This window comes from Pelodiscus sinensis, chromosome 2, assembly GCF_052426305.1.
Source record: "Pelodiscus sinensis isolate ZL-2025 chromosome 2, ASM5242630v1, whole genome shotgun sequence".
Taxonomy (NCBI): Eukaryota; Metazoa; Chordata; order Testudines; family Trionychidae; genus Pelodiscus; species Pelodiscus sinensis.
The window spans coordinates 43,057,679-43,084,528 of NC_143053.1; the positions used below are offsets into that span (position 1 = coordinate 43,057,679).

General features: G+C 41.9%; 2 long non-coding RNA genes across 2 annotated transcripts in view; one reads left to right on the top strand and one right to left on the bottom strand.

The window, feature by feature from the left end:
- Positions 1-26,051, bottom strand: LOC112545136 (uncharacterized). The gene is made up of 4 exons (XR_003088566.3): positions 25,976-26,051; positions 25,073-25,165; positions 17,101-17,271; positions 1-236 (listed from the first exon to the last, which is right to left on the bottom strand). It is a non-coding gene; the product is annotated as an uncharacterized LOC112545136 (long non-coding RNA).
- The window catches only part of LOC112545137 (uncharacterized), a 70,551-nt gene continuing 52,603 nt past the window's right edge, over positions 8,903-26,850 (top strand). Inside the window, exon 1 of the long non-coding RNA XR_012900912.2 lies at positions 8,903-9,302. This is a non-coding gene — a long non-coding RNA (uncharacterized LOC112545137). The remainder of the gene's footprint in view (positions 9,303-26,850) is intronic.

Below are 26,850 nucleotides of genomic sequence, written 5' to 3' on the forward strand. Positions count from 1 at the left end.
ATGTTTATTAGACACAGACACACATACTCAAAAATAGACTTTATGCAATAATTTTTACCATAGCATCCCACAATCCACAAGGGTACAATTCAATATAAAAATGATGGCTGGTTTATGAGCTCTGGAAGCCCACACGCGTTACTCAACCCAAAGCTCCATTCTCCTGAGATTCCCCACAGCTTGTGCAGGTTTCCACAGTGTCTGCATCAGATGTATTTCTCTTCTGAAAATCAAGCCTTAAAAAAGTAAAAGTATTTAAAATTATCCATCTTAAAAAGGTGTGATATTTCATGTTGGTTTGGTTGAAGCTATTAAAACAATAAGAGGGGAAATATTTCTTAGTGTCTTAATTTTTGTTGATGGCACTGAAGTGCTTACATGATGGGCATGCAATTAATTACTATAATAATAATGCACCAGTGTATTTATTTGATTAAAAACATACAGTTCTTCTTGGAATCAGTATTTCAAACAGAATTACTATAGTCTTAAATAAAGCTCTACTGTAGTACAATCGTGAAATATGAGAGCCATATAAATTAATTGAAGTCTTAAATTAGCTAGAGGTTTGCAAAATAGTCAGTCTGCATAAAATGGTGGCCTATTTACTTTAAATAGAATATTATTCTTTGTATATATTTATTTTAATAACCTTACTACTTGAATCCATTAGGCATCTGTCACAACTTGATCTTTATTCAGAGCCATTTATTTTCTAAGTATGTAAAGTTACAATTGTGCAACATTTCTGAAAACTTCCTTCCCTCTCTCTCATTGTGTGTGTGTATGAGATAAGAATGATACCTACATGCCAGTACTATGGCAAGGGATACAATGCATAAAATATGGAATATGGCTTTACTTTTAACTGATTGCTATAGAAGCTTGCTGAGCACTTCTCACTATGGTATCTGGGGACTATTCACATAATTAAAACCACATATTTGTTACACATCCAAATCCAACAAGCCACTTTGCTCCTAATTCTCTTACCCTGCAAACAGAGACAGCCAACAAAAGTGCACCATCAAGGAAAGGATAAAGACAAGAGATGTTTGCAGGGTTGTTGCAGCTGTGTTGGTCCCAGGATAGTAATGAAGCAAGGTGGGTGAGGTCATATCTTTTAATTAACCAACTTCTATTGGTGTGGGAGAAAAGAGTTTCAAGATACACAGCGTGTTCTTCGGATCTGCGAAAGTTACTAAGGGCTAAGTCTACATTGGCACTTCATAGCGCTGTAATTTTCTGGGTCAGGGATGTGAACCCTTCCCCGAGTACAGTAAGGTACAGCACTGTAAAGTGCCAGTGTGAACCAGGGTACAGCACCGGGAGCTGCACTCCCAGCAGTGTTAGCTACTCCCCTCAGGGTATGTCCAGGGTATGTCTACACTGCCACCCTAATTCGAACTAGTTCGGCTAATGTAGGCATTTGAACTTGCAAATGAAGCCTGGGATTTAAATATCCCGGGCTTTATTTGCATGTTCCCGGGCGCCGCCATTTTTAAATCCCCCGTAGTTTGAACTCCCTGCCCGCAGCTACACGCAACACGGACTAGGTAGTTCGAATTAAAGCTCCTAATTAGAACTACCATTACTCCTACGTCAGCCAGGCTGCCGCAGCTCTGCCCCCTCTGCCAGGCCAGAACACCGACCCAATCAGGTTGCTGCAGCACAGCCCTGCTGCTGGACCTGCATGCGTAACCACCACCAAGGCAGATTTGAACCTGGGAGCTGTCTCTAGGGTGCCTCTACCCTCTAAAAGGCAGCTGGCTCCCAGCCCATGCTGTAGAGGTCTCTTGATCTTAACTGTTGCAGTGGTCTAGGTGACACTTGCAGTACTCAGTAACCACACTAGGTGTGTGGGTTACACATGCATGGACTGCCCTAGTCCCAGCAGAATTGCCAGGCTGCCCTTGCTCTGCTACCATGGCCCTGCTACCATCCCGGGCTGCTGAGGCCCTGGCCCTGATACCACCAGCCTCGCTGTGCACAGGCTCTTAGCTGCTGGCCTGGATGTTGCTGGACGAGAGAGTTCCAGTTTTGGGAGGTGCACTCTGCATATAGTTGGAAGTTTTTTTCTCCCCTGAAATAGGTTCTTTTAGGGTATTTAGACAGCATATTCCTTGAAAGCAGGAATAAGAAATCCTCCGGAAAAGGGCTTATTTTCCGGAGAATCGCGTCTAGACTGGCGCTTTTCTCTGGCAAAAACCCCGAGCCGGAAAAAAGCGACAGCCATGTAAATGCAAATGCCACGGGGGATATTTAAATCCCTCGTGGATTTGCAATTCCGAAGTGTCTCATCAGCATCCCTTTTCCGGAAAAGGATGCCAATGTAGACACAGCCGGTGTGTTTGGGATGGTTACAGGATCTGTGAAGGCAAGTGTGGGAATCCATGAGTATTTTGAATGTAGCTATCTGTAGAGTTATATTGCTGAAGCTGATCGTGGTGTGTAGGAAGTTGATGTGGGGATGGGAATTCACTGGGCTATTTACTCAGCACTAGCCTAGGAAGTAAACCAGTTAATAAGGCTGAAAAGGTTATTAATTAATTACCTTTTACCAATTAATCAGGTAGACCTAAACCTGAGGGGAATTAGGTGGCTTAAGTAACCTGAACTCATGATGGAGCCCAGCAGAGAAGGAACAGGTAGGGCTAGTATAAAGTCAGGAAGATGGCAGCAGAAAAAGGCATTAGTGAGGGAGCATGTGGCTTCTTTCTGGAAGTTAGAGGGAAGGCAGGAAATAGAGAGATAGGGTAGAAACCCCGGGGATTCAGATCCTGAAGGAAGGGCTTAGCCAGAAGTGTTGAGACAGAGTGGGAAAAGGCTCAGGGGAATGGCAGCGGGGTGGAACACAGTAGACATTGGTTGCTGATCAAAGGGCTCCTAGGCTGGAGAGTAGACTTGGGGTCCCTTACCAGCCACTGGGGAAGAGGCATGGTCTGGGCAGTGAATGCGGTGACTGTCTCAGTTTATGTGGTGAGACACTGATACTCTATAAGGGGAAAAACGCACAGTGACCTGGCTAGAGGGCTATGTAAAAAAAATGGAGCATCCAAGTCACGAAGAGAGAGCACCCTGATTCAGACAGATAGCCAGGCATATAAACAAGTGACAGAAGGGGCCATCAGACCTGGAAGGAGCTAATCCGCAGGTCAGCCAGGAGGAGACATTCCAATGGTGAGTGAACCCTATGACAGAAAGAGAGTGTGGTGGATGGATGGTGATTGAGGAAGTTGTGGTGGAAATCTGTGAAGGTTAGGTCATCTGCCAAAGGATGAAAATATTAATTTATCTTTGTCTCTCTAAAATCATGAGCAAGACAAAGCTGGTTATTACAGTGATTGGTGGCCTAGAAATATCTAAAATAGATAAAGAAAAGTGGAATCTGAGATAGCTATGTCATAGCCCTTTTCGTAATCATGACCTCAGATTTCTTCAGGGAATTTTATCCAGAAATATCTGAAAATGCTTTATAAAATACTTACTCTCTAGGAATCCATTTCACCTGGTACTAAATTGTATCTGTCTCTGGGATGAAATATGGCAACTATTCCCTTTGATTACTTTCCCAGTCTGAAGCTCTACTTGTCTGATTCTGAAAAGTGTCTTTGAACATCCTGCCTGCCAGGGTATGTGCCTGCTTACATTTTAGCATGAAAGCTGTCTTTTGTTTATTGCTAGAGAGGCTAATGGTGTAGGGACACAGAAATGAGCTTACCTTGCATTCTGCAGAGCTGTCTGCATGGAGTATTCTCTCCCTTCACTTCAGAAGGCGATTATTGTTTATGCAGTCCTGCAGTGAAATTGCTCTAGGAGAACTGATGGTGTACAGAATAATGTCTTGTAATCCTGTGTATGGCTTATTTAATACAGGATGGTGTCTGGCTCAAGGTGTAACAGGGTTATCAAGAATTGGCCATAAAAATCCAGGAGAAACTTTAGAGAATCAACAAGAAGAAAGAAGTTTGAAAGTAAATTAGTCTCATTTACAGTGCTGGCCACCTCCAGAGGGTTCAGCGGAGCGAAAGAGAGTACAGAGATGAGCTGGGCCTGACTGTGAAGAGAGAGAAAAACAACAAATGCTCTGGTAGCACTTTATAGACTAACAAAACATGTAGATACCATGGTATCTACATGTTTTGTTAGTCTATAAAGTGCTACCAGAGCATTTGTTGTTTTTTTCTGTAACAGACTAACTCGGCTACCCCCTGAAGCTCCTGTGAAGAGAGAGAGTGTGCATTCTCTCTCTCTTATTCTCACTGTCTTTACATAGGAGTAGCTTTAAAAAAATAAAGGAAGATCAAGCTGGCAGGCATCGGAGATTGGGGCATATATGAGTATTTTTAATGCAATGGGATAAACTGGCTTCTGGAGGAAAATAGATATATCTTCTTGGATAGAATGGTAGTGTAACCCTCATACCTGCTGGGTGTGGTGCACTGTCCCATCTAGTGGCACTAAGACTACCTACAGAGAGAAAGAACCAGTGTTCTTTACAGCCTTAGCTGAGTGCCAGCTGACTTTATAGCTCAAGCTGTATAGGCTCATGTGCTAAGCTTCAAAGGTCCCAGGACAGGTTCTGCCTGTTGGTGTTACAGTAGCATGTAAGGGAATTCCTAGAACCATGTCTGCAGAAACTCATTGGCTGTGTCTAGACTGCATCCCTTTTACGGAAAAGGGATGCAGATTAGACACATCGCAATTGCAAATGAAGCGGGGATTTAAATCCCCCCGCTTCATTTGCATAAACATGGCTGCCGCTTTTTTCCGGCTCGGGGCTTTGCCGGAAAAAAGCGCCAGTCTAGATGGGGATCTTTCAGAAAATAAAGCCTTTTCCAAAAGATCCCTTATTCCTTGGAATTCCCTTATTCCTTGGAAAATGCTTTATTTTCTGAAAGATCCCCATCTAGACTGGCGCTTTTTTCCAGCAAAGCCGAGCCGGAAAAAAGCAACAGCTATGTTTATGCAAATGAAGCGGGGGGGATTTAAATCCCTGCTTCATTTGCAATTGCGATGTGTCTAATTTGCATCCCTTTTAGGGAAAAGGGATGCAGTCTAGACACAGCCATTGTGTTTGTGTATCTTTATTTAGGAAGGATTCATACATGGAACATGGTGAATTTTATATAATTCAAAACTAGACAAAATGGCCAGATCCTGGGCATCAATCTGGTTTTTTAGGCCTGCTCTGTGGAGCAAAGGAGATGGGAAGCTGATATTATACGGCAGCTTAATGTTCACTTTTGGGGGAGAATTTCTGGGTGATAAAAGTTGGCATAGATGACATGGTGCCACCAGTTCCTGCTCCCCCTTAAATACTGTGTGGCAGAGGAGGCAGTCTTGATAAGGCATGTTGTCCCCTAGAAATTTGGGACCAGAACAACTTCAGGTGGCCAGTTACTGCCAGCTCAAACTAGAGAATCTTCGGGGCCCCTATAGCTGAATCAATTCAGTATAAGAAGAATAGAAAGACAGGAAAAAAAAAAGCTAAGTGTGCCTTTAATTCTTCTTCAGATGCACTGAACACTGGTCAGCATACCTGATGACTGAATCCATGGTATAAAAATAATGGGGATTACTTAAAATTAGCATGTTTTGGTCTTCCCAACTGACAATAATATTTTAAAATGAAGGTTCCAGAAACTGTTATTGCTCATGTAATCAGTGGATGCACTTTGCATGTTCAGCAGCGGGAAATACCTTCTTTTTCATGTACAAAGCTTAATAACAATGTGCTTTGGGTCTGAATGACTTGTTTCAGATTAGGAAAAAACACTGAACAAGAGATCAAAATCAAGCCTTCTTTGAAGGTAGTATAGTGTATTTCTCCCAGCAGACTTTGAGTTTTGGATGGAAGTCTAACAGGCCCTCTATTCAGTGTAGCCATTTATGGCAAAGTTTGTGAGTATGTCACAGAGCTCGCAGAAGTCATGGATTCTATTATATTAGGGCCTCCAGCAGTCTAGTCACCGTGGCAGCAAGTGGCCTTCTGCAGCTCCCCACTCCCCTGACTGTTCAGGGATCCCCAGCAGCTTCCCAGCTCCCATTGGTGGTGGAAACCCAGCTCCCAGTCCTATAGGTCAGTAGGAGACCTAGGGTTGCCAGACATTCAGTTTTTGACCAGAATACCAAGTCAAAAAGGGTCCTTGGCGGCTCCAGTCAGCACTGCTGACATGGATGCTATATGTCTAGTTGGCAGCACAGTGGGGCTCCCTGCCTGCCTTGGATCCACACAGCTCCTAGAAGTAGTGTCATGTTTTGTGGCTCCTAGGCACAGGGGTAGTCAGACTCCCATTGATTGGGAACCATGACCAATGGGAGATGCAGGGATGGTGCCTGTGGATAGGGGCAGAGTGCAGAGCCATCTGGTCATGCTGAGAACTAGAAGCTGTTCACAGGGACATGATCCTGCTTCAAGGAACTGCCTGTAGTAAATGCCTTCCAGAGGCCATGCAATGGACAGGGAGAGTGCTGATCTTCGCACCCCGCAACTAAGGGATTAAACTCAGGTAGCTAGCTGTGTGGCATTATGCCAGCTTTCAAGGGCCGCTCCTCATTCAGCATGATATAATTTTAATATTTGATTTATATAATTTAATTTCTTCTGCAGACATTGCTTGAGTGAAGTAAGAAATATATATTATGACTTAAAGACCCAAGCTACCTCGGGAGTGCTGTGTGGGGTGAGATCCCCACAGGGAGCTTTGGGAATCACTGTCCTTCAGACATTCAACTTGCCTTCCAGGGCTTTTCAGAGCATATGGAGTGTTCTTACTGCATCAGCCTGTAGGAAGGTGCAGCATACATTGTGCCCTCCAAAGCTGATCAGGTTCAGATTTTGACACCTGCCCCACAAACTCTAGGATAGTTCAGAACTGAGGTTTTAGTTTAGGCCCAAGTCTGGATTATAAAAAAAAATTGAAGTTAATAGTATTTTGGAAACTGACTCACAATCTCAACACTGGGCTCTTATGTTACCATGTGTGTTTTTTTTTTTTTTTTTGCCAGTTAAATGGTTACTCCAATGCTGGGTATTGAATTGCCGATTAGAATTCAAAACTTGAACAGATTATTTATTATCATGGATGTAGTGCCTAGTTGCCCCAGCCCCACTGTGTTAGGCACTGGAAAAACACATAACAAAAAGTCAATCCCTTACCATTGTGACCATTTCTTTGTCCTCTCTCAAGTTAAACAGTGCTTTAAGCTCAAGTTAGTTAGCCAGCTGATGGAGAAGGGTTAAAGCTGGAGTGATGCTGATGATTGTGCTAATCATGTTGTGGGGATGCAATAACCTGAGTTATAACCACTCCACATCAGATAATCCAATCACTGTGCTAATCCAGTCACTTGGTGTTGCGAATCAAATCACTCTGTAACTGCTGTGTTGTTCTGCAGTATGTTTGCTCTTAGTCAAGGTAGACTAACCTGTCTGCTAGAGAGAAAAGGACCCAAGAAGTAAGAATAGCTGGAAAACACTTTTTCCTCTCTTATAAGAGGGTGTTTTAAGATAAGGGCAGGAGAAAAGCAATTAAAGCATAAATTAAAAATAAATAAACCATTCTGAAACCACTGCCTTTCCCAGAGTTGATGGGATCTTGTAAACATTTTGACTGTTCTGTCACCTCTTTCCATATCATATCTTCAGGATTGAAAAGGTAATCTGAGGGTTTTGGCTTGACACTGTAGTTATTGGTGAAAAACATGCTTTCTGTCTCAGTAATGCAGGAAGTTGCTGTGTTACCGGCAGATTGCATCACAAAACAACTAATGTCAAACATTACATCTGGCTATTGTCTTGATAAATTACATGACTCAGTGGTTACTGACCCACATTTTATAATGTGATTTTTATAAGACCTGTCTGACATCCCTAATGGAGACACACTGCTGTTCTAAATATAGTAGTGAGGGATCGTGTATTTGAACTAAATTACACACATTGGTTTTTCATCTTTTATTGTCTATTATTTCTATGGCACAGGAGTTTTGCATGGCGCTTTAAAATAAAACAGGGTAACAGGTCCTTGACTCATCAATATTACATTACAATTTTTACCCACTCAAGGACAATGAACAAAGTGGGGGACAAAGATGACAGCTACAGAAATCAGATCAAGGTTATGGAATCTTAAAGAATAAGGTTATAAGGTCCAAATTGTGTAATTTTGCACATTATATGTAGTATCAGTATGCTATCTCAAAATGTTTGACATTAAAAGGTTTAATGAAAAATAGCCTCTTGCTTATAGGAATGTGATTTGGAATATATTAGTAGGAGGAGAAAAGTAAAGGAATGAAAATTGGGTTGAAATCAGGTGATATAAGAAGTTTGCTTTTGGGGGGGGAACACAGAACTGAAAACTCCATTTGGGACACATTGATCATTACAAAGCTCAGGGATGTAACCTGACATCTGAGCAAGTGATTGAAAGAGTCCCTTTTAACACAGCTCCTCCAAGTCAGCAGCCCTCATTCACCAGCTTCTACTACCTGGAATTGTACAGAGGCAGATTAGCTAATCTGTGGAGCTGGCCCATGAAGATGTCCCAAGATTTAATGTAAGATCCAGTAAAGCATTTGAAAAGTTTGGTGAGCTGGGGAAAATTGTATAGCCAGAGCTGCAAGGATGATAGTTTTTTTGTCTTGGTCCATAGCAGTTCACATCACATAGCTAAGGTAGATAGCTGCCTGTATGTAACCTCCAGTGCTAGAGAAATCCTGGACTGAGTCACCACTATAACTGAAATGGTAAATCATGTGTTAGTTCTCGCTGAAGAAACCACCCAGATCAGAGAGAGGCAGAGTAATGTAGGAATGCGCACATGGAGGTTGGCTTAACATACCTGACTTGTGCACCAGCAAACAAGAGAATGTCAGTCTTCAGCCCTGCAACCTAATGAACAGAGCCACAACCACGGGTTGAGGGGAAGGAGGCAGTTGCTCCAGGTCCAGTGATTTTAAAAGGGCCCAGAGCTCCAGGCCTTTTAAATCACCTCTGGAGCCCTGTGCAGCATGATCAGGGTGGTGCTGAAGGCTGGGTGGGAGAGGCATGGCTGCCCCTAGCTCCACTCCTTCTGCCTGAGGCCCCACCCCTTCCAAGAGGCCAAAGCTGAACCTCTTCCTTCCAATTGCCCAGGGCCTAGTGACAATACCTGGAAAGCTACTGGAACAAAGGATTAAACAATCAATTTGAAAGCCTTAGAAGATAAGTAATTGCCAACGTGGATTTTTCAAGAAGAAACTGTGGCAAATCAACTTAATTTCTTTCTCTGACTGGAAGATGAGCCTACTGTGAGGTGGGTGCCTGCAGATTTGTTATATCTTGGTGTTTTTTTTTTTAAAAGAAAGGCATTTGAGACAGTCCCACCTTCTCATAAACAAACTAGGAAAATGTGGTCTAGGTGAAAGTACTGTAAAATAGGTGGAAAAACTGGTTGAAATACCATACTTAAAGAGTAGTTACCAATGATTCACTGTCAAAACAGGAGGACAAAACAGTTCTGGTCCGGTATTATTCAATATGTTCATTAATGACTTGAAAAATGAAGTGGTGAGTATGCTTATAAAATCTGCAGATGAAACCAAGCTGGGAGGGATTGCTAGCACTTTGGCAGTTAAAATTAGAATTCCTAATGACCTTGACAAATTGAAGAATCTGTCAGAAATTAACAAGATTAAATTTAATAAAGACAAATAAAAATATTGCACTTAGGAAGGAAAAATCAAACGTGCATCTACAAAATGGGGAATAATTGGCTAGGCACTGAAAGATCTGGGGCTTATAGTGGCTCACAAATAGAATATGAGTCAACTGTGTAATGTGGTTGCAAAAAAGGCTAATATTCAGGAGCACATTAACCAGAGTATTGTGTGCAAAACACAGGGGATTACTGTCTTGTTCTGGTTGGCACTGTGGACAAATTGGAGAGAGTTGAGAGAGCAGCAAAAATGACAATAAGTTTAGTTAACCTGTTCCAGGAGGAAAGAGTTTTTAAAAAACCAGGGCATATGCATACTTCAGAAAAGAAGGCTGAGGAGGAAACTTCACATTTCTTAAGGGCTGTTATAAAGAAGACAACAATTAATTGTTCTCTGTGTGCTCTGAAGTTATAATAAATAGTGGGTTTAATCTGTAGCAAGGGCTATTTAAGTTAGATATTAGGAAAACCTTTCTGACAATAAGGGTTGCTAAGCACTCGAATAGGCTTCTATGAAGAGTTGTGGAATCCTCATTATTAGAGGTTTTTAAGAACAGGTTTGACAAACACAAGTCGGAGATGACCTTTGTATATTTGGTTCCACCTTAGCACAGGAGGCTGGTCTAGATGACCTCTTGAGGTTCCATTGGACCCTATATTTCTATGATTCTAGATTTAAAAACTCTCCTTACATAATCAAAGCTTGGTTCTGTTGCCCAGGTGTACGTGTGAACATTTTTGCAGGCATATTAGATACTGTACACAAAGTGGACAAATCTATTAAGGATAAAATTAGAGGCAACTTGAAAAAGAATCTTAAATCCTGAACCTAAAATTTTCTTTGCGGGTCCAGTTTTCTGTTGCCTCATACTTGCAATATGGATTTAAATACTACCGATTTAGCAGACCTATAAAAGCACTCAGATATCATGGTGGTGAGAATGATATAAGAGACTAGATCAATTTTTTTTTTTATCCTAGCAGTATCTTTTCAGGAATGATTACTATTTACAGTGTTAAATTTTAATTCAAATCTTTAAATTTTCTGATAAACTTAATGTTGAATTTTAAGAATCCCTAAACCTTTCTTAAACAAATGAACATTTTGCATCCTATATCATTGTGTAGGAGCTTTGTGTTTATAATTTCTGATGAGCAGGGAAGTGAGATTTTGACTTGGTATCTGTCCAGACATTTGTGATTCCTAATTCAGTGTAAATGAAGTTGGCACCTGCTTACTTATAGCAGCTCTATATTATCTGTAAGATGGGTTTTCACTACTAATACCACCAAACTTCTTAAATGACTTTTAATTTGAGTTTCAATCTGTTTAGGTCAGGTACAGTTACTGTATCTTTACATGCATCCAGCACTATAGTATCTTTAAAGAAAATATTACCCTTTTCACTTATTGCGAGCCTTCCAAAGATCATACAAAGGAGCTAGGCTTCACAGCAGCATTGTGATATAGGGCTTACAATATTGCCCTGTCTTACATCTGACGAAACAGGTGAGCAAAGATTAATAGAGGTCTATGGAAGAGTCAGTATTTAACAGGGTTCAGCTCTCCTGACAGCTAGTACCAGTTGGACACAGCCACAATGCTACAGGTTGAACCTCTCTAGTCTGACGCTCTTTGGTCCGGCAACATCCATGGTCCAGCATGATTTTAGTTAGCTAGATGTCCTCTTACCATGGATATGGCCAACTTTTATGTGTTATGTAGCTCTGATTTACCCCTAAATGTCTTCTAAGAGCCCAGAAAGCAGAGAAAATGTTGGTAATGCTGCTAGACCAGGGGTAGTCAATTTTCATGGAGGGGCAACTTAATGAATTTTGGTATGTGGTCACAGGCTGGCTCCAATCCCTGAGGGGGCAGGACCTAAGGCAGAAGGGGTGGGGCTGGAGGATAGCCTCCCCTCAGAGTTGTCTGGGGCTAGGGGCTTTGAATTAAAAACACAGCAAAGGGCTCCCTGCCTTGCTGCTACTGTGTTGCCTGGAAGCCACCCAGAGTTGCTGTGACTATTTAAAGGGTCATGGCTCTGGCTCCTGCCAGAAGTGTCACAAGTAGGAGCTGTGAGCCATTTAAATAGGATTCTGCTGCCTGAGCCACTGCCTGGAAATTCATTGGTATGGGCAGCAGGATATTAATAGAAAGCGGCCATATACAATCCTCAGGCGGGATCAAAGTGTTAGGTTGGCTGGATCGGGCCCCTGGGCCGCATCTTGCCCAGCTCCATACTAGACAATATTGACCTCCTGTGGTTTGGCAAATTCTCTGGTTCAGCACCAGTCAGGTCCTGCGGGTGCCAGACTAGAGAGGTTCAGCCTGTGGTCTCCTTGGACTGAAAGGGATATTAACACTTTCTAACTGGTAACAATGGTACAGAGAAAGCATTTGTTTGGCTAACACTTTTGTCACGTCACGATGAAAGAGTAAATGGAACTGGGTACATTTCCAGCAGGAACTGACATTGCTGTAATTCTCTCTTTGTAATATTGCTCTGTCAGTGATGTACAGGCTGATTTGGCAATGGGCATGTGGCTGTATGCCCCTTTCAATTTTAAATGGAACGGTGCTAAATATGGCTAAACTTAGTAGATGTGGCTCTTATCTGAGCGCACTCTCCAGCACTGTGGAAGATGAAGAATATAATGGTGTGAATCGAAAGCAGAATCTCTGGTGCATTATCAAAACAGAGCACGCTCAGTAGTCTCAATATTGCTTTGACATTCACCTTCAAGTTAGAGTTAAAAGCAGCATCTGCATCACTTTTTTGAAAACTCTTCAGAAGACTTTAAACTCTATCAGACCTGGTCTGATTGCAATCACTTCTCTGCAGTTCCCCAATCATTCACCAAGCCAATTAGCTTTGGCCTTCAGTCTTTCTTCCCAGCTGTGAGCTGAGTGAGGGAGCAGGAGTCCATTTTGAGCTCTGAGACACCACCTGAGTCCTGCAACCAGGTTATAGAAGTGTTCCAAGGGCAAACACATCACAATATCCTTCCATTCATTTCACAATCCCTTTTTCCCCTTGAAAACAACTGATCTGTGGGCAGGAAAATCATTTACTCAAGAATAAAGAGTAAAATGTTTTTTCCCCTTCGATAATGTTCCTAGTTCTTTCAATAGGTATTATGTTCTATAATGTGCTGTGTGCACCCATTTTGTCATCGCTTTGGGTCATCCTTGCTCACAATTGGTTATTTACTCAGGGGCTTTTGAAATTATTGAGTTGACACATCTGTCAGACGGCAAAAGCAGAAATGCTAAAAGGTCACTTGGAGAGAAACCAGCTGCTTCAGACAAACCTTTCTGCCTTCAAATAGCACAATCATTACAGCCTAACAGATGGGGCCTCAGCTTTCATTTCTGTTTTTTCTCCTTCTCTTCAGGTATTTAGATACACTACCTCATTGCCAGGTCAACATAGGCCTTCTTGTAATTACCTGCACAATAGGCATCTCACTGCTTAAGAAAAAAACAGCTCCGTTTTCTCTAAACGGGGAATCCATTTCCCCACAGAAATGAATTACAGGATGCTTGCCACAAACTTTCCTATTAACAGATTAGTTTTGACAGAAATGAGTACATTTTTATTACTTCTCTTCCAGTCATTACACTATGAAGCATGCGTTTAGTGCTGATCTAGTAGCTCTGAGTGCCATTGAAGGCTTTTGGCAAAGATGGTGATAGGTAGAGGTGAGCAAATAACTCTTAAACAATTTGTTCAATAGATTTGGCTTCTCTTTCTGTTCACTGAACATCTAGGAGACAACTGCTATTTCCTCAGACTTATTCTCTAACCAAATTTCTGGTATATTGTGATTTAACTGAGTATTCAGAATTTGAGTTGTAGTAATTTGTTGTGATAGGTCATAAATCACATGATCCTAAATCAGAGGTTGAAAGTAACGTAAAATTACCTACAGGTACTATCCTATTGCAACTCAGGTCCCTGCCAGCTCTTTAAATAGTTACCTGCAGGCTTTTGCTGCAACTCAGACAGTTCTTGCCTGATCTGCATACCAGGGTGCATCTGCTTACTTTCACCTCTGCCCTAAATTACATTGTTTCTGTACATTGACTTGGTGAGCAAATAAGCACTTTTGGCACAAATAATTGTCCTTGGAGTTTGAAGTTCTAAACTGGAAAATATTTGTGCTAATAAATTTGGTTGCTCAGATGTTTGAAAACGAATAGAGAAAAAATGCAAATCATGGAATACTAGAACTGGAAGGAACCTAGAGAGGTCAAGTACAGTCCCCTATGCCAAAAGTGCCAAAGTAAATTAATTTAAAAGTTCAAATTAATTAAAAACACGTAACCAAATTTATGAGAGGTACTTCCTCAAACTCCACTCCCCTTGCCTCTTTAAAAAATTCATGGTGAAGAATATGGCTGGTGATTTTTAACATGATATTTACAGAGAGGGCTTAGATTGCAAAATACCTTTCAAAGGGCATGACTTAATCTGGAGCCAAATACATGGCCAGCATGAAAGGTGTATATATTTCTGAAGGGATGTGATAAGTGGAATACACCAAAATTATGGTTAAACCCCTTGATTTCGGCCAAGCATGCTTGAAATATCTGGCAATTTTTATGCTGTAGTGAGACGAAAACCCTGCTAGAACTCTAGTTCATTGGCTATTTGAGAGTCTGTGTGAATACAGAGTCAAACAATGAATACCCTATAAACAGAGATAAGAAAAATCTTTTCAATGGAAATGTATACAATTTTGTCAATGCAAGCTGCTGTAAGAAGTTTAATGCACACTTCAGAAGGGGACTGATTACATGCACGATGGGGAAGAAATGCCAGGAATTCAAAAGTTAGCATGGACACTCTGGCCTTTGTAGCCATTTCTTGTGACCTGAATGCAGTGCGAGACACATTGCATCACTGTTATTTTTATACTAACTGAGCATAATAGGCTGAGTTTAGGATGTGAATCTTAGTTTTGAATTTCTTCATTCGTCATTTTGTGTCTCTACTATTAGTAACTGCTGAAGCCTGATCAGGTCATGACTATCCCATTAAAATGCAGCTGGGCAAGATCCTAGCTTTTTTTCTTCAGGTGCTCAATGAAGTAACAGGCATAGAGAACTAGTAGGCTTGTGCAGGGGGAACTAGTAGGCTTGTGCAGGGGGCAAACAATTTATGCTCTGTGAATGTGAGAGGAGAGCTTTAGTGCACTAAATACTCTTGGTGAAATTCTGATGCCACTGAATGAAGTCAATGGGAGTTTTGTCATAGACTTAGATGGGACCAGAATTTCAGCCTTAAGTGGAAGTGTTGGGGATATGTGGTCTTGTTGAGTTTCAGTTAGTATCGCTCCTGAAAGGTAGGGAGGTGCTGGGGCAGTTTAATGCTGCACTCTGCACATTGGACTCTTGTACTTCCTGGCTGTTGAAGGCCAGTTGGAGGCAGAGAGTTCATTTCTGGTCAAGATAGTCAGTGTTTCCCTTTGAGGCAGAGCTCTAGTAGATTTTTAAGAACTTTTTGAGACTCATGCTCAGAAAACCATCTCTTGATGTTGGTAATTTGTAGGTTGTGGCACAGCAACTCTGACAGTTTCTTAATTCTCCAGATTTCCTTGGTATGATTATAGACCTAGGCACAGGGTAGAAACTGCATTGGTAGCACTAATAGATAAAGTGTCCATGCTGACTCTTTGAGGTCACACATCTGCTGTTGTATTTTGTTGGGTCACTTCTGGCTCCAGCAGGAGTAGCACAGAACTGCTTTTGAATCCCTGTTTATATCTTTTTGAGAACTGGTATCTGTACATCATGGTTCCTCTGTCCCAAGTGGTGTTGGGGTGAGAACCACATAGGTTGATAGTGTTGCCTCTCTTATTCAGTGGCGCTATTTCAGATTTTATTCAGGAGAGGGCAACTTAGGCTCAGGGGCCACTTAGACTGTAAGGAGAGTAGTTTCCTGCTCTTCCACAGTCATCCAAGGGCATAGTTCCTATAGGACTCCATTTAGTTTCTCACTGTATAGTGTGGAATTGTTTCCAGTGGTAAGGGTCCTGACAAATGACGTGGGTTTCTGGTTTCCATGTGACATAGGGGTAGACTGGTGATGACAATGGTGAGAGGCTCAGATTATGGGACAGAAAAACCTGTTACCACACAGTGAAGCTGCCTCAGGGTCTTTTGGGGTCCTGTCCCCTTTACTATTGACCTCCCTTTTCAGGAGGCTACAGGATCTGGCCTCTGTCTCCAGTGTTCATGAGCTCCTGTCTCCCCCACTCCTGCTTCTTCTTCTCCTGCCTTCGGTCATTCAATGTTAGTTTCCCTCTGCCAAGGTTGGGGCTGAGCTCTCGCACGGTAGTAGTGAGACGCACATATCAGTCCTAAAATTAACACATGGCGTGATGCACAGGGATGGGAAAGGATCCAGCTGACATCCCTAAATGGTGCCCATGCACATGTTCAATGTTTTCACGAAACTGCTAGAAGGGCTATGGAAGACAAGGGCTGCAGAGTTTTCAATATGCTGGTGACACACGATTCCACGTCTCCAGCATGTGTGACTGTAACAGTGGCATGATTAACCTGTCTTTCATGATCTTGGGGCCTGCATGAGCAATAGTTGGCTGAGATTCATTCCACAGAAGACTAAGATAATATTGGTAGGGCTAGGGGAAGCAGATGGACGAATTGACAGATGTGCCTTTTAAAGGGGTGTCACAGCTGTTCTTGTGCATGCTTCCTTAAAACTTATGCATGCACTGAATTGCACAGCCACCAACAGACTTGTAACGAGTTTCACCCAGATAGTGCTCATTTAGGCATTGGGTAATTCTGAGTTATTGGCCTGAATCAGGCACAGGTCTATACAACTGACTGGAAGATGTTATCAGCCAAAGATTCTTCTATGACCTGTGAGAAACAAGTTTGTGGTGCTTATTGTCAGCTGGGATGCAATTCCATTTTTACATATTGAACATATTCTCAAGACATCTTTAGTGAACACAAGTCAAGAACTTCATGTTATATTTCCTGTGTACAGTGTTCCACAGATCAGTGTCCCCTTAACAATTTGCTGGGCATTGGTTAGATATTACTGATTCACAGGGGTAAAGAGTACCACCAAATCACTTCCTTTCATAGGAGACCTTGTTAGTAAGTTTTGGCCAAGCTCAGTACTGTGTTAGCTATAAGTTCTGATAAAATCACAAGGCAGTGTGAGATGATTACAAATTGGAACTTAAAACCATTAGGAAACCTGACAATCAGGCGATCACATGAGGGAGAAAAATGTAGGATGAAAAATACTGTATTCAACAAGTAGTCTTGTGGCATCTTCTGCTAGCCTCAGCTGGCTTCCTTTTTTATAACATCTAAAATAAAAAAGATAAATATATAAAATTTGTCACCTACCTTGAATCCTAAATGATTATGAAGTGAAGAAGTAACATTATTAGCATCCATCGTTAAATCCACTGTCAGACTTGTCACCTTGACACTTTAATGATTCTTAAGTTGTCCTTGTAAAAGCTTGATGCCATGGCAACGAGTCAAACATAGGGCCTTGGTACTGCTGAACTTCTCCTAAATCAGGCATAATTGACATCTCTGTATTTTAATAAATTAAAAGTTATTCAACTGGAATGATTTTATATTGTACAATATTAAGTCATTAAATTTGCTGTTCTGTTACTTTTGTGATACAATTCCTGAGTGTGTTTATTAACACAGAAAATTTTATTTGGTTCTCTTGTGTTTAAAGTAGGATCTATATAGGGGCTGGAAGGTGCAGTGAATTAATGCATAGACTGTTGCCCTCTGACACACAGATTCAGTTTCTAGTTAGGCTAGTCAAATGCATTATAGGCAAGGAGTGAGCTAATTAAATTAAACTGATAAAGTTATCCAAACATGTACAGAAGCGGGGATCTTATTTATGTGACGTCTTCCCTAGCCTACCTTTTATTGATTCTCTCCCTTCCTCTGATTCATATTTTACATTCTAAATTGTAAGGTCATTGGGGAGTGACTTCATCTGTTTGCTGCTGAGGTATCAAATACATCTTTGGGTATCACTGTATTCTATCAAGTGTGGGTGAAAAGAAAAGTTAGCACGTGATGCACAGTGGAAGTACCCCTGGCCAGCATTGAAAGTAGTTCCTGAGAAGTGCAAGAAACTTTCTGAAATAACAACTTATATGCTGCTTAGCATGAGCTGAAGACCAGATTTGTGAGTGCTATAGATGCTTCTTAAGCATCTATAAGGGAGCTGTGCTTAGCCTTCATCATTCTGAGGGCAGTCAGGTGGGTACATCAAGGGTCACTGAGTAGCTGTTCAGCCTCTCTGCAAGGTAGATCCACAGACCCTGTTATGCATCCCCATCCCTAGCATCTCCTCCACACAGAAATCTCAGTGGCTAATGCAACACATGTAGAAGCACTTATGGTAGGAGGGGTGGGGAGTCAGAGGACACGGAGTGAGTAGGATCATTCTATAGGGCTGCTGCCCCTTTGGAATCCTGAGGGTTGAACAGCTGGCTTGCTTTCTGAGTGGGCCTCAATCCGCACAGGTGAGCCTCATTTCCTAATCAGTCATCCCAGCCCTTCCACCCCTGGCAGGCTACGCTGGGAAATCAAAGCAGGGGCACTACACCGAATGAGCATGAGGTGGCCTGGCGAGGAGCTTGGGATGTGTAAGAATCACTTGAGATCAGGGATGGAGCCTCGGTAGCAGGGAGAGCAATGAGTAAAGACACTTCCTTTCCAAAGGCTGAAGGTCAGCACAATCTGGGAGAGGGCTGCTCCCTCATGCAAGATGCAGATTTAGAACGGGACACTTCTTTTATTGTGAAACCAGAGACTGAGCAGCAGCCAGTGCTCTGTGACAACAGTCTGTTCTGGCATCATCTAGCAACAATGCAAAGCATTTTTGTATCAGGGTTGAAAATGGGCACTGCAGATGCCCTTCTTGTTCAGTCCTCCTAAAATATACAGCACTGTAAAATCATGAGAGAAACCTCTGTGTGTAAATAAATAAAGCTAAAAAAAACCCTGCCACGAGGGCAGGGGACTGGACTTGATGATCTCTTGAGGTCCCTTCCAGTTCTAGTGTTCTATGATTCAGAGACCCTGATAAATAGGCAAGTGTGGATGGTAAGGACTGCAGGGGGCTATGTTACCTCTCTTGCTCTCCAGCTGTGTGGAAGTCTTTGGCCTGACAGGCTTCCATCATTCTCTTCCCTTCCAGCTCCATTCCATTATGTGAGTTCAAAGTCACGCATTGGAAAAGGCCTAGTAACTAATTATAAAACATGGCAAGTAGGACCCAGATTACCATTTGGAAACAGTGAGCAATATAAATGCAAAGACAATTGCTGTGTATCCAAACTAATCCCATCTATTTTGTCCTCTGTGGTGAGCAACACCAGCTGCAGCAAACAGGCTTTGACTTCATTGCCTTTACACTGTAAAAGGTTTATCACACTATCTGTATAGTATTTTCTGACAATGGACTGCCTGAACTGAATACCAAATGTTGGGTAGGCAACTTAATAAGCATACGAAAAATTGTGCCTGGGAATGCTATCCATAATAGTTTGAACAGGACAATTTCTACACTCCTTTCCCGTTTCTGTTTGTTTGTTTTTCTTTAAGGATTTATTTTTAAATTTTACTGAACTTTCAAGGTGGATCTTGCCTGTCATTGAGTTAAAATGCAGTTGAGCGGGACTTTGTTCCATCACTGGGACTCAAAAGTGGGGAGGCTAGCAATAAGATTTAATTAATTTATTAATGTTTTTGATAGGATTTGCTTAAAATGTGTTTTTTTTTTTTTTTTTTTTTTTTTTGCTTGGAAAGACAGTATACAAGTGACAAAAGAGGGTTTTATATTTTGTCTTTCTCTTTCCATATATTTGTTCTGTAGCTTCCAATTGGGTTGCATAGAGATCGCCAAAGGCAGGGCTGGACTTGCAGGATGTTTTTTACTGCTGATGATACACAGGGTAGAAATAACACAGCTTGACTGAGTACAGGTTGAATTTGAAGAGCTGTCAGTTAGAAACACAACATATGTATAAACTAAACACATTTTACAAGGAATTACATATGTAAAGCACAATGTACGTGGAGAGCCAAGGGTTTCATTTTGATTAAATTACATTTTAAGATAGAACTGCATTTTAAGTAAATATGGACAGATTGTGACCCATGCCTCCATCTCTTTTGTGCCACTTTGGCAGTGCAAAAGGGATAGAGAGCTGTCCTAGCATGGCAGCTGGAGTTCCCTGTTGATGAGGAATCTCCAGTTGTCCTGCTGGGAGCTGAACCAGTATCCAGCTGAGTCCAGAATTGGAGAGGAGAAAGGAGGCACCATACTTGAGGATAAGGCCATTAGAATTCATTCACCACCACACCACCTGACTCACCATTCTGCCTTGTAGAGAAAGCATATAAGATTCATTAGCCTGCTCTTATTAAATCAAGTGGAAGCTTTGCCAGGGAGTTCAACTGGAGCAGAATCAGCCTAAAAGCTTGCTCCATTGTCAGAAGTGCTAGGGGACTATTGTCAGAGTCCATAGAATGCCACGGTTCCCCAAGTCCAAGTTCTGTGACTGGAAATGCTGATTCCTTTGGCACAATTTTTGTTTTCCATGGTGCTACAGTGATTGTGATATTCTAGGAAAAGTTTGTATTAAGGTGTACAGCAAGTGGCATTTTTATAAAAGACCAATTTTTAAATCTGTTTAACAGTAAACAGATTTTATGAAGAATATGTATATGGGGGTCATGTCCCTTCAAATTCAATAATAAATGTCAGCTTAATATACTCCGGGATGTGTAGGTGCTCAGTGTACCCAAGGAAGGCCATTTAAGTACCTACTTAGGTTTAACTATGTGTTTCAAAGCTATTAGGGTCTAAGGCCTAATAATGAAAAAATGATGGTAGTAAAGTTAAGCATGCACATAAGTATTTGCAGGACCAGGGCCCAACTGCATAATCTGTTTGTAACCATTCTTCTCCATTTCTTTCCCTTGTTTGTAACTCTCATGGTTTGCCTTCTATTAGGTAGTAACCTGTTCAGAAGCTTCACAATTGTGAAATATTATCATTATTAATATTCCAGTCCCTGATGTTCTCTTCTCTCCACTCCCCAGAAGCCCAGTTACATAAACTAATATATTAAACTATTACATGAAATAAATTGAAAACTATTTAAAAATCCTAAAGAATTTTATGCTTGTATTTTAATTAGAGCTAGTCAACATTTTTGGTGTGTGTGTGTGTGTGTGTGTGTGTGTGTGTGTGTGTGTGTGTGTGTGTGTGTGTGTGTGTGTGTGTGTGTGTGATGATAAGCTTTTTCAAAAATGTAACTTTCCAGGAAAATTGTGGACTATTATTTGAAATCTTCAATTTTTTACTAAATTTTGTATTTTTGTTAATGAATTTTTTGCTTATCATTTTTGGAATAATTGTTTTTTTTTATTTAACGAAAAATGTTATTTCATACTGAAAATCAGATTTTAGTAAATACAAACATTTTTGAAGTGCTGTCAGGAAAAATATCACAAAAAGTCATACAAAATAGAAACTCTGAGAAATGGAAACGTTTCAATTCTTTGAAATATTTCATTAAATCATACATATTTTGAATTCAATGTGGCACCTTAGTCACGTGGCACCTTAGAGTCAAACAAATATATATAAGTATCCTGAGCTTTTGTGGGCAAAACCCACTTCTTTGGATGAACTTGTGTGGAGAAAAAAGGGGGGACCCTCACAATTTATAACAGAAAAAGAAGGGAGAGGGGGGAAAAAAAGTAACTGTCATTCGTAGTGCTAGTGCTAATGAGGCTAGTTGAATGAACTGGAAGGCTCCCATATTTAGATTTTGATGTAAATGGGGCTGTTGAATGTATGGAAAGCTGGTTTTATAATGGGCCATCTAGTTCAAGTCTTTGTTCAAGCCCTAAGAAACAGCGTCAAATTTGCATATGAAGGTCAATTCTGAACATGAAGAATGTAGTTGGCTTGTGAAATTCCTTTTTAGAAGAATGGCTACTCTTAAATCCACTGAGTGCCTAGGCAAGTTAAAATGAAGGGGAACATCAAAATTATGTGATGTCTTTAAACTGTTCATTGGAGAGAGGCAGTATATTTTTTTCATACACTTCAGTAAGGACCTGCCTGGTGGTGATCTTTGTACCTTTTGTATAATTGCAAAAATGCAATATATATCTATACAATTAAAAAATATGTATACACGTTAGGGATATTAAATTTTGATTAATTAACTAATCGAATAGTTGATGGGATTTACACTATTTGTTTAGTTGATAAGGACTAGTGCCTTTGAAATGAACAAGAGTCCCAGTAGGGGCACTTGTGCATTTCAAAGATTGAAATGCTGTGTGGAGCCCAGGGCCAATGGGGAATCCCCCGCTGGCCCCAGGCTCCATGCCGTGCTTCCTCTTTGAAATGTACAAGTGCCCCAGCCCTGCTGGATATCTTGTACATTTCAAAGTGGAAGTGTCAACGTGGACCCTGGAGTTAGCAGGGGACTCCCTGCTGGCCCCAGGCTTCACACAGCATTTCATGTTGAAATTATGGCGAGCTGGAGAACTTCTTACTCTGACTCCTGTAACCCTCATTTTACAAGGAGTAAGGGAAGTCAGAGGAAGAGTGTTCTACCTCGGACCACCTGCTGTGTAGACAGCGCCAAAAGCCAAAATAAGCTATTTCGACTTAAGCTACACGAGTGATGTAGCTCAAGTTGTGTAGCTTATTTTGGCTCAAGCCCTGCTGTATAGACATGCCCTAAGAGTGCCCCAATGGATATGTAAAGTGTTTTATTCATATGAGTTATATTTACCTATTTCGCATTGTGCTGACAGAAGGACTTGTTAGGACAGCTGAAACCATTCAAGTTTTTACAAGTAGCAGAGCTCAAAGCATTACTTTTAAAAGAAACACTTTAAAAAAGAGATCAATTCTTCCCTTGAAAAGTGACCACAGAACCCCTTGCCCTTTTTAGTCAAGGTCTTGGAGGATATTCACATAAAATTTTAATTTTTCCCTAATGAAAGAGTAGTGATGTAAAGAATTCGTTATGTAAGAATAACCTATTTCACTAGGAGGATGATGAAGGACTGGAATGGGGTAGTGAAGGAGGTAGTGGAATTTCCATCCTTAGAGGTTTTTAAGACCAGGCTTGACAGAAAGCCCTGTCTGGGATGGTTTAATTGGGGTTGGTCCTGCTTTGAGCTGGGAGTTGGACTAGATGACTTCCTGAGGTCTCTTCCAACCCTAATCTTGTATGATTCTTTTTCTGTAATAAAAGACATGGTGAGGAAGTGATAGTTTTGGAAATTTTTATTTGCTTTGCAACCAAATTGGGTCTCTTCCAGAAGGGTGCTTGGGGTGGAGCTGGGGCAGCTGGCCCTCAGCACTATGTAGACTACACTTCCCTGGGTATGGCTAGACTGTGGGGTTTTTTCAGGATACCAGAGGTATCCCAAAAATACTCTGCTGTGTCCAGGGAACGCATTTGCTCTTCTGCTTTTTTTTTTTTCTTCTGGAAAAGCAAACACGGTCTTTTGGAAGCCCTTGTATTCCTCGTTCCACAAGGAAGAAGGGGCTTTCAAAAGAGGGCTTTTTCCAAAATTTGTCCCAGTCTAGATGGGCCAATTTTCGGAAAAGCCTCTTCCAACAAAAATATCGGAAAAAGAAAAGCAAAATGCAAAGCACATTTTGCATATCTTTTTCCGATAGATTCTCGCAGTCTAGCTTTACCCCCTCCCCATTTGCCTAGTGCTGTCCAGAGTGCACTGCCTGGGGTTGTACAGAGCTCCCATGAGGCTCCAGTGGCAATTTAAAGAGATGACAGCTCTGGCCATCATTGCTGCCACAGCAGTTGCCCTCTTAGCTCCCCACTCATCTACGGGCCTGGTTTTGTGTCACCAGGTCTGTGACCTGACATTTTTTTTGAGGCTGCCATCTCGTACTCCAGACCCTTCCATTGACCTTTATTTATTTACGTTCAGTCTTTAGCTGTTATAGTTGCAGAGAGAACCTTAACAATGTGAAATGAGTAACCCGGTGCCGGGGTGTTGGAAATGTTAGCTCAGAGAGACACAAACTGCTCCATTCCCTAGGTATCTCAGATGCCAGTACATGCCTACACTGTTTACTATTTTACTGCTCATGAAAGTAAAGAGGGGAGGACGCAGATCTGCATAGTCTATTGTAAGTGGTGTTTCATTTTGATGCCATGACTGGTTGGGTAATAGAAAGGGGAACCATCATTTTGTTTCTGTCTGAGCTTTGGACATCCCACCCCCAAATAGTGAAGGTGGGGGGGAGCTCTAGGACAGGGGTTCTCAACCTTTTCCTTTCTGAACCCTCTTACCCCCCCCCCCCCCCCGCAAATGCTGTAAAAAAAAAAAAAAACCACAGGACAACTGTGCCACAACAGTGTTTTTTCTGTATGTAAAATCTCAGGCCATCACAAGGGGGTAGCAAGCAAAGCAGTCACCTGGAGCCATATTCCACAGAATTCCTCACAAATCAACATTGCTCAGGTTTTTGCCCCAGCCCCTGATGTGGGGCTTCAGATTTCTGGGTCCCAGTTAACCTGTTTGTGCCCCCATGGGGGCCCTGGATCCCTGGTTCTAGGGTACATTTAAGTCCTTGCAATGAGGGATTCAAAGCTCCTGACTGGCTAGTCCCACTGCAATAGCAGCAGAAACCAGGCATGTGCTGTGTGAGAGGACTGGCAGCTTCATCCCCACCTCTGAAGTCTGCTGCTCCTTCCTCTGCTGGATGCTGTGTGCTGGCTTGACAGAAGCAGACATCACTTCATTGGTTACACTGGGTTCATATTTTCAAGCATTTCTTCGCAGGGGAACCAACTGCCTCCACGGTCCCCTGGGCAAAGTGGGCGGGGCCTACCTCTGCTTTCCCAGAAGGGATGGTGTTAGAGGAGAAACAGGCAACCCAGGAGCAGATGGGGTAAAAGGAACTGCTTTATTGCCCACACACGTTTACCTTGGACATTCAACACAATGTCCGAGTGGCAACAACCTGGTGCCGATTACATCCTTTTATGTGTTTTAGTATGTTAATTCACATGTCTATTACTACTTTTCCTAAAGCCTTATTTAGTAATGTTAACTCCCATAAAATGAATATTAATAAGCAATTAATGAATACAATGATACCCGCCCCGAATTACTATTTACAGAATTTCTAATTAAATCAACACACTCCTGTGCTACAAACTAACAGGTTACAGAGATTACAAGGAATTTGACCTTGAAGATATCTTGATTGGCTCTGGATAACATAAGCAAGAGACATAACGAAATAGAGCAACTCCATACTTACCTGGTTTCCTAGGCTACAGAACAGAGAGCGAGCATGTTTATACATCAAAGGATAATACTGGTCTCAACTGGACCCTTAATCTACCTTCCCAAACTACAAAACAAAAGGAAAAAGCATGTTTACAGGGTAATGCTGTGGCTGACCTCTGAACAACTAATGTAGAGCCATTTCAGACCTATTAATTTTTACATATCCCAACAGATGGGGGCAAGCAGCAGCTAGTCCTCCACTCTGCCTGGAGTGTTGTGCCCCCTCTCACAGATCCACCAGGAGCACAATCTAAAGAGCCACCGCTGTTGCCACTGTAGCAGCAGTGGTGGTGGGGAGCCCTTGGTCCCTTTGAATCACTGGGCCCTACAGCAACTGGTCCTTCCCCTCCCCGCCCCATCAGCAAGCCTGTTATTTTGTAACCATGAGGGCTAGACTAGGGGTCACCAAATGAAATCAACAAGCAGCAGGTTAAAAACAAACAAAAGGAAGTTTTTCTTCACTTAGCGCACAGTGAACCTTTGGAACTCCTTGCTAGAGGATGCAATGAAGGCTGGGACTTTAACAGGGTTCAAAAAAGAGCTAGATAGATTCATCGAGATTAGGTCTATCAATGGTGCTTAGCCATCATGGGTAGGAATGGTGTCCCTAGCCTCCGTTTGTCTGTAAATGGGTGACAGGAGAGGGATCACGTGAGGATTACCTGTTGTGTTCCCGTCCACTAGAGCATTTGGTATTGGCCACAATCGGCAGACAGGATACTGGGCTAGATGCACCATTGGTCTGACCCAGTATGGACCTTCTTATGTTCTAGACACAATTTCTAAAAAAGGAGCATAGAGATTCTGATGTCAGACCCTGGAAGCCATTGGCTTGGTAACATAGCTGCTGTTGTGCCCTATGCCTTAACCTCACCGAGAACCGAAGCATTAACCAAATCTCACTGAGAAGGAAGGAATGGACCACTAGGAGCTGTGACTGGTCAATGTGCATTGTGTTGTACCATGTGCCTGAGTCATAGATGATGGAAGTCTGTTACACTAAAGAGCATTATTAGCACACACACAATAGAATTCTCTGGTGCATGTAGCTTGTGGCTGTTATGATTTAGTTTTGCTGTACTGCACTCAGGCAAAGTGGCTAGCTCTTTAGCTCAAACTGTAGAAACCTACCCCTTTAGTAGTGGAAATCCTGGCTCAATCCTTGATGTTGGTCAGTGTGGGGTCTGTTGCCAACCGAGTGCCTAACTTTCTGGGGAAGATTTCCACAGTCTGCTACAAGTGAAACCAACATGTGGGGTATGGTTTATGGGCCATCCTTGGATGAGTGTCACCACTGCTTTTTCCAGTTAGTCGTGACTTGTGATCTGGTGGCACATCTCTTGGCTACGTCTAGACTTGCATGATTTTCTGGAAATGCTTTTAATGGAAAAGTTTTCTGTTAAAAGCATTTTCGGAAAAGAGCTTCTAGATTGGCACGGACGCTTTTCCGCAAAAGCACTTTTTGTGGAAAAGTGTCCGTGGCCAATCTAGACGCGCTTTTGCACAAAAAGCCCTGATTGCCATTTTTGCGATTGGGGCTTTTTTGCGCAAAACAAATCTGAGCGCTCTACACTGGCCCTTTTGTGCAAAAGTTTTGCATAAAAGGGACTTTTGCCTGAACAGGAGCAGCATAGTATTTCAGCATAGTATTTCCACTGATTTCTTACAGTAGGAAGTCAGTGCTTTTGCGGAAATTCAAGCGGCCAGTGTAGACAGCTGGCAAGTTTTTCCGGAAAAGCGGCTGATTTT